Source organism: Antechinus flavipes, chromosome 2 (genome assembly GCF_016432865.1).
Source record: "Antechinus flavipes isolate AdamAnt ecotype Samford, QLD, Australia chromosome 2, AdamAnt_v2, whole genome shotgun sequence".
NCBI classification, from domain to species: domain Eukaryota; kingdom Metazoa; phylum Chordata; class Mammalia; order Dasyuromorphia; family Dasyuridae; genus Antechinus; species Antechinus flavipes.
In genome coordinates, this window is record NC_067399.1 from 360,054,129 (window position 1) to 360,066,452 (window position 12,324).

The window sequence follows — 12,324 nt, forward strand, 5'->3', positions numbered from 1 at the left end:
TTAGGAAAGTCAATTCCTCTCTCTAGGTCTCAGTTTCCCCTTTTAAAATTAGAGTTAGGTTTCAAAAGTATAGTCTAGTTGATTTCTAAAGATTTGCTGTGTTCTAAATGCTCAGATCTTAGTATCCCAACTTTTACATGCAAAGCAGTTAGAAACTTTTTGAAACTTGCTAAAATACAATGGTGATGTGTAGTGTTCTTTTTCTTCTTTAAAATATATAATATGATGGTTCTCTCTGGGAGAAAGCAGGTTTTTCGGAGAGGTTTTCTGGAGGCAGCCTTAGTATCAGTTCAGATCAATAATTACCCCAAATGCAGCCAGGTGATAAAAGTTCAGATCTTTTATTGTCTCCAATATAGCCCGGTTAGCTTAGAGGCCTATCTCTCTGCCTGGTTCCAAGAGCTCTTGCAGTTTTGTCCTTTGCTTCTGCCTCTGCTTTCTCCAGCCTCCAATTCAGCTCCAAGTTGAATCTGTCTTGCCTCTGAGAGAGGGCTTCTGGCTGAACTCACTTGATGCTTCCCTCTCAATCTAAATTCAGCTGAACTCTCGACTGGTAGCTTCTTCTGACTTGACGCTCCCCTCTCCATGTAATTCAGCTGAATTCTCTCTAACCTGAAGTAACTAACCCGCAGCTAAGAGCCTCTTTATATATGATTTCCTAAAGATTGACTCCTCCTTCTAGAGGCACACCTAAGGGAGATGTGAATTCACAAAGTTACAAAGTTTACTTTGTGAATCTCCCATACTTGTGAACTCCATTGAGTAGTGATGTGAACACAAGCATTTTACCAATTAGTTATACTTAGTACCTTGTTTCAAAGTTGAGTTAACACTAGGATTCCAACAGTGATGTTTTACCAAAGAATTGAAAAGAAGGTAGACACTAGAACCCAGATGAAGGGAGAGTCAAGGCCATTCTCAGAGCTTCACATTGGGATCCCATCTCACAAAAAGAATGTCAATAGTAGACAAGGGTAGTTTCCTTGAATGACTCTTAAAAGAAGCTCAAATCTCATAAGATCTCTAAAATCACTCCATGGGAAGGAAATGCTGTGAAATCTATAATTCTTTCAAAAACAGTTCTTATACTCATCACCACCTGGTCTCACCTGGATAAAAATGTTAAGAGTAGAATTACAGTATAGTTTATCTCTGAACTAAATATTCCTAGACTTGAGGAAGATTCTGGGTCATATAGTCCTCTAGGATCATTCCTACGTACCTTACTCCCTTCAGTCATTCTTGGATCCTTCATTCTTCTAGGGAAATAACTGCCTTCTTTATTCCCTGGCCAGAGCCTTGGAGCCATAATTCCTCCACAATTCCCTGGGTTTTTCAATGTTGTGCAGACACTCTCGGGTCCCTCACTACCTTACTGAGTTTCTGATAACAGAATCCTAGATTCTTAAAGCTAGATGGCACCTTACAAAAACGTATGACCTTCAACCTACTAGCAAAATACAAGTGGCTTTGGAGGGACATATATATCAAGAAATGACTTGAAAGAAGACTTATAAGAGGGGAAAATTTGAACTGGGTGTCCACACAAGAAAAATTAAGTCAACAAGTCAACAAGCTATGTGTAAGAACTATTCCAAGCATTGAGGATATAGAGAAAGACAAAAATTAAGGCAAAAACTACTCTCAAGGTGTTCATAGTTTAATGGGAAAGAAAACATGAAAACAAGCACATAACAAGTGAAAGATGTAGAATAAATTATATATTATTACAATGATGTTGAATTCTTACTGTGAAGGGGAACTTGGAAAAAACTTTTAGAAGGAAGGATTTTAGCTAAGGCTTGAAGGAAGCCAAGGAAAATAGGAGGCAAAGATGAAAAGCAAATGCTTTCTAGGTAGGAGGTCATTTTGAAAATGCAGAGATTCATTACTGAGCTCAAGCTCTAAAAATATACTAAACAAACCGTGGCACATGAAAATGGAATATTAGGAGTGTGTTATTAAAAAGTGATATGTGAGATGAATACTTTTTGTTGTGCTACCTTATAAAAATGCTTATTTCATACCATAAATTAAAAATAAAATAAAAATTTGAAAAAACAAAAAATTAAGAATAAAGACATTAAAAGGCAGCTAGGTAGTGCAGTGGATAGAACACCAGCCCTGAAGTCAGGAAGATCTGAGTTCAAATCTGGTCTCAGACACTTAACACTTCCTAGCTATGTGACCCTAGGCACTTAACCCCAACTGCCTCAGCAGGGAAAAAAAAAAAAAAAAAGATTAAAAACATATGAAGTAGTAAAGAGTAAAGTAAGCATAATCAAGAAAATAATATACACAATTAGAACAATGTAAAAGGGGAAAAAACTACACACAAAAAAGTCAAAAGTAGATTAAACATAATTCAAGTAAAGAAATAAAAGATATGAGAAGACAACCCCAATCTATACTCTTTTTGGAGGTAAGAATTTTTTTGGACTTTTTTTTCAAAATAGCCAATAACTGGGATTGGTAGTTCCTTTGAAAGAAAAAGGGAATTAGAAAAAAATGAGTGGTTTGGTTTGAGGAAGATAATGAGTTCAAGTTAGGAATGTTAAATTTAAGATGTCAATGGAACATGTGGTTTGATACATCAATAGGGAGTTGGAGATGTGAGACTAAAGCTTAGGAGAGAAGTTAGGGCTGAATAAATAGTTCTGGGAATAACTAATTTAGAAATGATCATTGAATTTACAGTCACTAATGAGACTGCCAAGTGAAATAGTATGTAGAGAGAAAATAAAAAAGCCCTGGGACAGACCTTTAAGGGACACCCAGGCTTAGCAAGCAGGACCCAGATGAAGATCTAGCTAGGGATTCTAAGAAAGAATATTCAGACACATACTAGAAAAATCAAAAGAGAGAGAGTAACATCAAGAAAATGTAGAGAGAAGAATATGCCCAAGAGAATATGGTGATTGACAGTGTCAAAGAAATAAAGAAATTTAAAGACTCAACTATGGACAGCAGTTTCAGTAACTTGATGAGATCAGATTGCCAGACTGCATGAGAAAGTTAAGAGAAGTAACATAAATGAATAGAGGTACTGATTATAGACAGTTTTTTCAAGGAGTTTAGCTTTGAAAGGGAAGAGCAATGTGGGACAATAGATAGCAGGGGGTAGGGGATTGTGAGGTTTTGGAAGATGAGGGACAAATGGACATATTTTTAGGTAACATAAGCAACTAGTAGATGAGGATACATTGAAGAAAAATGAGATTGGGGATGATAGCAAGTAGCAAGAACAATCGGCCAGAACAGACGGATAGAATGGAATCATTTGTGCATGTAGAAGCAAGAAGAAGGGCTGTCTTTTCATGAGAGACAGGAGTGAAGAAGAAAATAACTAAAGGAATCTGAATTATTTGAAATGAGAAGAGGAGAAGAGGAAGCTCTTGGTGAATGATCTGAAATTTTTGAGTAGGCTATGGGGCAAGTTTCTTAGTTTAGAGGGCAGGGGCATGGGGAACCATAATAGTTTAAGAAAAGATGGAAAAGTTTGAAAAAGCTGCTACAAGTGATTAGAGAAGTGTAAAAGAATTACCTGACCCAACAACAAGACTATACTATGATCAATTCTGTTGCATGTGGCTCTCTCTTCAACAATGAATTGATTCAGACCAATTCCAATTGTTCATTAATGAAGAGAGCCATCTACACCCAGAAAGAGGACTATGGGAACTGAGTGTGGACCACAACATAGCATTTTCATAATTTCTGTTGTTGTTTACTTGCATTTTTGATTTCCTTCTCGGGTTTTTTTTACTTTCTAGATCCAATTTTTCTTGTGCAGTAAGATAACTGTATAGATATGTATACATATATTGGATTTAACATATATTTTAACACATATTAGAATACCTGCCATTTCAGAGAGGGGGTGAGGAAAGGAGGGGAAAATTTGGAACAGAAGGTTTTACAAGGGTCAGTGTTGAAAAATTACCTATGCATATAGCTTTGTAAATAAAAAGCTATAATAATAAAAAAAAATTAAAAGAATTGCCTTACCACAGTGAGGGCCCAGTTGCCATTATGTAACATAAATTTATTGTGGAACCAGTCAGCATGATTACATGATTGTCTTCAATTTCATTCAACATCATATGAATAGAAGTGAAAGCAGTGGATAGTAGAGTAGAAGTCATACAAATCTGGCGATTGATTAAAAATATTTAAATAAAATCTGTCAATACAATAAGGAGGCAAGGGACTAAACTAAAATTGAACTGATTCGCCAAGGGATCAAGATAGGAAAGGGAGAAAAGTGTAATCAGGGCATGGATAATGATCTAGAAGATAATTCAGAGTTAGAGGCATCAGAGATCACAGTGAGGATGAAGAATAGATTTATGGGTTATGAGGCAGAGAGGATTTGATTATGATAAGACAAAAGAACATCAGAATTCAAGAACATAGAAATGGAATGTTTGTAGGTGAAGACAAGATCACAGGCATGACTACCTCGGTATGTAGTTGAGAGGAGTGGGAATGGTATGAGATATAAATAAGTTGAACTAGAAAATTAGTATTTGAAGGAATATTAATATGCATGTTGAAATTCCCTAGGATGATAGGAGGAGTAGGAAAGGACAGAAAGACTGAGAGCTAGATACTGGATTCATTAAGACTACAAGGGAAGTGAACTGAAGGTCAAAGATACTATTACTAGAGTCTTGATTGGGTGATAAATATGGATTGATAAACCTCAAAGGAGGTGATTTTACTGAATGATAGTGCAGGAGAATCTGGAAGTGGCAGTAGAATACAGGAGGTATTCTGGCTCTTCTACTATAATTAATGATTCAGAGGGTAAAAAAAAAAAAAGTGCTAGAAAGAATGGTCAGCCATGTCATTACACAAAAGTCATGTATCAGGGGCAGCTAATTAGTGTAGTGGCTACAGCACTAGCCCTGAAGTCAGGAGAACCTGAGTTCAAATCTGGCCTCAGACACTTAACACTTCCTGACTATGTGATCCTGGGCAAGTCCCTTAACCCCAATTGCCTCAACAACAACAACAAAAAGTCATGTGTCAGTGAGTACAAGAGAACAGAAAGAGAAAATATTTAAGATGAAAGTCTGTTACCTATTGAATATTCATTACAGAAAGCACTGTGTAAGTGACGGATAGCTCTTACAGGGAATGTGGGGGGGAGGTAATTGAAGCAAGGGGATTAGGAACAATGGAACAAGCCATGAGGGACTGCTTTGCACAGTGACCAAGACATCAAAATAACTGAGATGGAAGAGAAGAGTATGATAATCAATGAGGAATTAGTGCAGGCAGGTTATCATAAACTCCAGCTTATGGGTAATGGGTAGCCAGTATGGATATGAAACAAGCTAGCAATAGAAAATGAGCTGTGATATCGGACCTTCTCACAATATAGAATTTCCAAACTATTCATCAATCAATGAAGCAATCTCAGCTGTTACAGAGCTCAAGAAGTGATATGTAGCTATAAAATGGGAAGCAAAGACATCTTTGGAATGGCAAAAACAAATAAAATGAAGTTATAGCAGACCAGAATGGCTAGCCCAAGCACAGACTTTCCATCTGAGGCAGTCAGGCAAAGGAACTGGCATGGAATAGTAGCAGGCTTGAAAAGAAGCTGAAAGGGCCAGTGGAATGGCTGACTTATAATTGTATGAACACCTCACGTATTTGGTCCATTAGTACATAGATTTTGAGCAGATACTAAGGTTGGGCAGTGAGCTGAGAAAAGAATTGAAAAGTAAAACTATAATTGGCTGGTTTGCTTATGAAAAATTGCCCAATGAACCCAAATTTCTCACCTCAAATTCCATTTTAACACCAATATTCTTCAAGAAAGGCAATATGGTTTTGAATGATGGAATACTACACTGTCTGAAGAATTCAAGATACAAGTCATGCAATAGGTAATGAAGAGGTACGTGTTAGACAAAAATAAACCATAGAATACTATTAGCAAAAAACTGAAAAGCATCAGTGTGAGTGTGTGTGTGTGTGCGCGCGCGCATCTGTGTGCATGTTTGTATTCAGAAAATTTTAATGCAAAGAAGTCAATTATATAGCAAAATCAAAGGATAATAAATATCCCTTTTGCTCATTGTAACCCTACAACGTCAGAAGAAAGCATGGTACATGGACACTTTGGATAAAATTTATAGGGCATAGACAGGAGGGTGAGCAGACATGGCTGAGTTGCAAGCTGCACCACCAGAACCTTAAGTGATGAAGTCATAAAAACAATAAAGTAACAAAGCAAATATAGGAAAGAGATCAACTTACTGCCTTCTCCACCAACTTGATTAGCTTACATACCTAGAGTTTTTGGAGGTGACTAAGGATCACATCCACAAGAAATGTGGCTATGTCTACTAGTGTTTTGCTAACATTATATAAGGAACTCAAGCTGATTGTTGATTGAGACTAGGAGGGGCAGTCTCTTTATCAGAAAAACAGTCCCACCTCATGATTTATAAAAAGGAAGTTGTGAGACAAACTTTCTTATTCTTTCTTGTTTCTCTTATCTCTGTATTCTTATTCCTACAGTACCCCTTCAGACCCTCAACTCATACTAGCACTCACAGATTGAGCCCCTAGTGGAATGACTATGACCTCTGGTTGTGATTCCTTACATTAAAATAGCTTATAGGTCTATCCCATACTGGTGTGCCTCCCATAAAATCCCACTATTAGTCTGGAGAAAAGACATTTACCCAAATGGTCTCGTTACAAAGCATTGCTGTCCCTCTCCCCACCAAGCCTGGGGTACACTCTTACACAAATCCAGAGAGAATACATGATGGGGGAGAGGAGTAGAGAACATAAACTTAAGGAGTTTACTACAATGGTAGTAAGGCAGTGCATAGGGAACACATGTGGCCAAGGCAACTCAGGATTCCAGAACTACAGAATCTCAACATCTTTTCTGTCTTGAGAAAGTCCTCCAAGTTCACCCTAGGGTGTGGTTTAACTGATAAGTGAATCACTCTGCTTCTAAGCTAGGCTAACTTCCTACAATTCATAACATCTTAGCTGGACCACTGACATAATTAGGTTTTTCAGAGTCCATCATTTCTGCTAGATCCTCTTCCAGGAAAATCATTCACTGGTGGGACTGGCTCCCCACAGAGCATGGATTTTGTGAGAATGGACTAGGCAGGTGTCAGTCATTAGGCTGGCTTTTTACAGGAGGCAGTATGTAGTCTAGTTAGGTTAATCCACTGGAATTCCTGAACTTACTTCCTGATGAGCAGCTGTAGATCCACCAGCCCAAGCCACAGGTTTGGCAAGGGAATTACTGTTCTCTTTAGCTGAGGAGCTATGCTGTGGTTAATGGATTGACTTTTGCTTTAGCATAACACTGGTAAAAAAAAAAAAAAAAAAAAAAAAAAAAAAAAAAAAAAAAAAGCTTCACTGGTTTTACTCCTTCAGAGTTTCAAATCTGAGATTTGTCATCACTCAGAAAGGTGATGAGAGAGGTGTAGACTCTGATTTGACAAATCTTCAAAATTTACATTGAGTTTTTTAGTGAAGACTCTCATTCTTATTTATGGCAATTATCTTCTGAATTGTCAAAATTCCTATTGAAATATATAAATAAGCTGCAAAAAGAAATGAGGTAGGCTATGTCCAGGAAGCAAGTTAATTATCTCTACTGAGATACTTTTCATATGCAATTGAGCTACTCAAAATATCTGATAGCTACAAGGTGAAAATGCCTAAAGGGTCTCTTTTTCTTTGCTTCCTTAAGACCTTCAACTTTGTTGAAATATAAATGAGTCAAATCTTTACATATTCTGTTCTAGAATATCACAAAGAGGGAGAGGGGACATTTTCCTTTCCCATTCCTCCCCAGAACTTAAAGAGCCACTTCAATCAGAAGCACATAATGAGCTTACATCTGCTTGTTCAAGTGATTTGAGATTTCCTGGATTTCAATTTCCTACCTTTCTTCCATATACCTTTTTTTTTTCCTGAAAACAAGAATTTTTCTGATCTTTTTTAAAGATCAGAGAGCAATAGTGAATTTCTCCAGCTCAAGCTATGGTAAAAACTGGGGCAAATAGAGTTCTTACAGAAGCACATATCAAAGACAGATGTCTGCATGCTCTCTTCATTCACAGGGTAGTTCTTGGGAAATGTTTGTGAACCCCACTCCTATATTTGCTTTGACATTTTATTGTTTTTATGACTTCATCACTTAGGGTTCTGGTGGTGCAGCTTGCAACTCAGCCATGTCTGCTCACCCTCCTGTCTATGCCCCATAAATTTTATCCAAAGTGTCCATGTACCATGCTTTCTTCTGACGTTGTAGGGTTACAATGAGCAAAAGGGATATTTATTATCCTTTGATTTTGCTATATAATTGACTTCTTTGCATTAAAATTTTCTGAATACAAACATGCACACAGATGCGCGCGCGCACACACACACACTCACACTGATGCTTTTCAGTTTTTTGCTAATAGTATTCTATGGTTTATTTTTGTCTGCCATGTACCTCTTCATTACCTATTATTATTAGATAATTTCCATAAATAAGAATGAGAGTCTTCACTAAAAAACTCAATGTAAATTTTGAAGATTTGTCAAATCAGAGTCTACACCTCTCTCATCACCTTTCTGGGGGATGACAAATCTCAGATTTGAAACTCTGAAGGAGTAAAACCAGTGAAGCTTTTTTTTTTTTACCAGTGTTATGCTAAAGCAAAAGTCAATCCATTAACCTCTAGTACTCCTCAGTACTAGAGGAAAAATTTTGAATTCTCCAAGCAGCATGATTCCAAGCTAGAGAAGGGAGATTTTCTGTACAAGACCAACTTTGAAACTTGTTTCATGGAAAGAATTCCCAAGTTTTAAAGTCCAAAGGTTTATCCTCTAGAGAAAATGGTTTCCTAAAACTGTGTATCCTTGGAGAAAGAAAAGAATAATTTACATGGCTTCTACAAAACCCTCTACTTAAACCAACAAATCCACTGAGTTAGTCAATGAAAGTTCAATGGGAAAGGGCTTTCTTGATCAGTAGTCCCCAAATTATATCTACTTCCAAAGGGAAGATAAACCACAAGGTGACATTGAGTCTGGAAAGGACAGTTTATAAATAATCTTGTGGGAAAGAAGGGCTTCATCAAAATATCAAGGAGAATTGATGTCTATCTGTATATTTTTATATAGTCAAGAATCAGGTTGGTACTGAAGATAAGAGAGCCAGCTTGAGACCCAGGAAGATCTCAGTTCAAGTTACAATTTGTATCTCTGATACAAACTGGCTGTGTATCATTGGGCAAATCACCTAACTTCTCATTGCATGAAGCAGCTCTCTGTGATCTATAAAATGCAGAGAAGATGCTAAAAAGATTGGTAAGAGAGGTTCCTTACTTTGGAGTTCCCTAGAACGATGCAATCACAGGTCCAATACCTATTCTTATATGTGTTTGTGAAGCACGATTTTAGAAATCACAACACTTAAGTTTAAATGTAGAAGAGAAGGCAATAAGATATGTTATGTTAGGCAACAATCATAGGAAAACATACCCCTTGATTCTAACTCAATTGTCTTTCCAGGTTATAAGGCAACCAATAAATAATAAGGAAATTGTAAATTAATAGAAAAGCACAATCTCTCTCTCTCTCTCTCTCTCTCTCTCTCTCTCTCTCTCTCTCTCTCTCTCTCTTTCTCTCTTTCTCTCTCTCTCTCTCTCTCTGTCTCGTGTATGTGTGTGTGTGTGTGTGTGTGTGTGTGTGTGTGTGTGTGTTTGTAATTTCCTCCTCTCTGTTTCTCTCTTTGTCTCTGTCTCTCTCTTCCCCACCAACCTATTCTCATAGACTTAAATGAACAAAAATGTTACTGGCTATACAATTTATTAATAATATTAACAAACAATACATTTAAATGTTTCAACAATGTATTACAATGAGAAAGATAAGTGTTACTTCCAAAATTCAATCATAATTATTAACTTCATAGACTGTAGTCCAACAATTCAATTCTTTCAGGATATCACTTAAAAGTCTTTTTTCAAGCATTCTCTTAGGGTTTTTTTGCCAAAAGAGAGAGAGAGAGAGAGAGAGAGAGAGAGAGAGAGAGAGAGAGAGAGAGAGAGAGAGAGAGAGAATTAACATTCAAATTCTAAGAAAGAAGTTTCCTTGGTCCTTTCTCTCAGCACCTTATACAACCTCAAGAAATATTCTTAGCCCTTTTATCTTGCTAAAGTTCCTCTTTCCATGAGAGTTAACAATCTTTCAAATGACAGTTAAAATCTCAGTTTTTCACAGACTCCTCACAGATGACAGTTAAATTGCAACTCCCCAAGATTGCCATTCCTTCTTAAAGATATAATAGCAGCACCCATAATCTCTGTGGAATAGGTTATTGAATTTGGGGTTACATATGTTTTCTGCATCTATGTGTTTATGGGCACCTGTGAGCATTTTCTCCAATTTTTTGCAGAGTAAAATAAAGATTCTCCTGTGCCTGATATGCATATAGTACTTTGAGTGCTTTATGGTAACTGGAATACTTTTAACCACATTTGGGGAAATATTTGCCCTGAGTGATTCGGAAAGTTTTCCGGCATAAATCTCAATTTAGAAGCAATAAACTAAAGGAAAAAATAATTATCCCTCTTTGGGTTAGAGCCCCAGGATCAAATCCAGTTCTTGTGATACCAAAACTTTTGGAAGCACTAAGATATGGGACTTGTATACAGTAAGTACCTTTGGACTTCTAAGAGAATATAGTTGAGGCAAAATAAAGAAAGGAATTTGGGGATTACAAAATTTTGATTATAATGTTGATTTGATATTAGCATTCCAAGGGTTTAGGGACTAGTGATTTGTTGAGGGAAAATATCAATATGATTTGCACAAGTTGCATGTTGTATCCAGGACGTGCTCAGGTATTAGAAGAAAAATTCATTACAAATAAGCACTTAGCACGGTATCTGACATATAGTTGGCACTTAATAAATGCTAGTTGATTGACAAATTGCCTAAGTTACATCCCAAAAGGAAGGTAGGAGTTAGAAAAACTCAAAATAAACAAAGGAAAAATAATAAATATTAAAACTACCAATAAAAACAGAAAAACTTTATTATGCTTAAAGGTACCAGAGAAATGAACTAATCAATTCTAAATTAATCATTACTAAATCTGTTCTAAAGCCTCTACAACCTGGCTTCCAATCTAATTATTCAATTAAAATTGTCCTCATCAAATTTACCATGGTTTCTTAATTGACAAATCTAATGATTTTTTCCTTCATCCTAATTTTTCTTGACCTCTTTGAAGCCTTTGATACTACTGACCAGCCATCTTCCTAGACAATCCTTTCTTCCTGGGATTTTGTGGCACTGCTGATTCTTAATTCTCCTCCTACCTATTTAATACTTCTTTTTCAGTCTCCTTGGCTATATCATCATCCACATCATACCCACTAAGGGTAAGTATAATCCAAGGTTCTAAAAGTCCTTTTTAGTCACCATAATCTCTCCCTTGTTATTTCACCAGCTCCCATAGATTCAATGATCATTGACCAAATCATACAGGTAAAATTAATCTGGAAAATGACAATATTAATTCAATAATTCTAGGAAATTTAATTTTTTGTCCGAGGGCTAGACAAATCTAACAGAAAAAAATAAAAATGAATAAAAATTGAATAAACTGGTGGAAAACCAAGAGCTGAATGGTTTGTGTTGCCTTCTGAATGAGAACATTAAAGAATATAAATAATTTTCACATGATACCTGTACATACATACATATATATGTGTATATTATATGTAATAGCATATTTATACAACAAAAAATAGTAATTCAGGAAATCCAAGGAAAAAACACCAAATTAAATGAAGATGGAATAATGATATCCTCAATAATGACTCAATATCCTCAATAATGTTTCTATAGTTTGTGGTACTATTGAAAAAGTTTTCATATTTCATTTTGCTTTACACTATCAAAAAAAAACCCTCTTTAGTTCTATAATTTTTAAATTAAATAAAATAAGTAATTTTATAACATAGTATAATAAAAAAATGATTGCATATCAAGCTATATATCTATTATGTACAACTTGCTATTCCTTTTAAATATTTTTGTTTAAATTTCTTTTATTTCCTTTTTTCTTCCTTCTCCTTCTCCCTAGAGATAGCTAGCATTAGAAACAAATATCCAACAGGCTATTGATGATGTATGTATTTGGGTTCAGGAAGGTTGGATATGTAAAACTGGTAGCTGTCTAAATAGAGATGATAGTTGAACTCATGGAACTTAATAAGACCATCAAGAAGGAAGTAAAGAGAGAGAGGAAAAAACAATTTGGACAAAATT